The sequence below is a fragment of the Amphiprion ocellaris genome, chromosome 1 (genome assembly GCF_022539595.1).
Source record: "Amphiprion ocellaris isolate individual 3 ecotype Okinawa chromosome 1, ASM2253959v1, whole genome shotgun sequence".
NCBI classification, from domain to species: domain Eukaryota; kingdom Metazoa; phylum Chordata; class Actinopteri; family Pomacentridae; genus Amphiprion; species Amphiprion ocellaris.
This window is the reverse complement of record NC_072766.1, coordinates 30,942,722-30,943,740: the sequence shown is the minus strand read 5'-3', so window position 1 is coordinate 30,943,740 and position 1,019 is coordinate 30,942,722. Positions and strand designations below refer to the sequence as shown.

General features: G+C 41.9%; 1 non-coding gene across 1 annotated transcript; it reads left to right on the top strand.

The window, feature by feature from the left end:
- Nucleotides 1-420: 420 nt before the first annotated feature.
- On the top strand, nt 421-497 carry trnag-ucc (transfer RNA glycine (anticodon UCC)). The gene has a single exon. It is a non-coding gene; the product is annotated as a tRNA-Gly (tRNA).
- Nucleotides 498-1,019: the final 522 nt, after the last annotated feature.

Here is a 1,019-nt window from a genome sequence, read left to right as displayed (position 1 = left end):
CTTGGACCTGCTGCCTGGATGCTGGATGTGACGTTACTTTCAAGGCGAGTAATTAACGTCATATTAACCCGACGTATCAAAGAGTAGATACTGAGCAAGATCGTTATCTGTAGTTTACCTTGGAACTTGTGAGAACCTGACAGTGCAGAACTCTGCTGTGAAGGTGGAGACATGTGGTGGTGGAATATTTATGACAATAAAAAAAAAAAAAAAAAAAAAAAAAGGAAGAAATTTGAAGGAGCGGCGGCTACGATTTAGGAATGGCAGGCCGCTGCTCCTGAATGAACATAGAGGAAACACTGTAGTGAGCTTGACGTTACCTCATCCTACCAAAACCCACACTTTAATGGGCAGGTATGTTCCTTTGGTAGACACTGAAAAACCTCTACAGGAAACAGGAGGCTATCCTTCACACCAATAGCAATGGTGGTGTAGTGGTTAGCATAGCTGCCTTCCAAGCAGTTGACCTGGGTTTGATTCCCAGCCAACTCAGTACCTTTACTGAATCCCCCTCCAGGGACTAAAAAGCCATTCTAAGTCTAAAACATCTAAGATCAGGGATTGGTGCCAGTTCATAGCATCAGATGGCAACTGCATTGTCCAGATCTTTCTGGTGTCCACTTCTTCCTTTGACATAGAACTCAAACTTTGCAAAGACTCTTAAGTTATTACATGTATGGAAGCACGAATCCTGATGGCCCGTGAAGCCTAATAGCACAGCACCACCACACACAGATGGTAGCAGAAGCACTTGTTACTATGCATATGTCTATGTCCATGTCTGAAAAAGCAAGGATGTCAGGCTGGATTTCATGAGGTAGCTGTTAATTCTGGAGTGAAAGGTGAAACTCGCCCACATAAACAGGGTAGAAGTGCATGGCCTATAAAATGAATGAGTAATCAGGGAAAGGTTTTGGCCATTCTTTTAAATTTCCCTCTCTGGTCATTGATTAAGCACCTAAAAACATCTGTGTATTGAACTTATATACTATGTTTTTGTTTTTTTTTTGAGGAAAAAA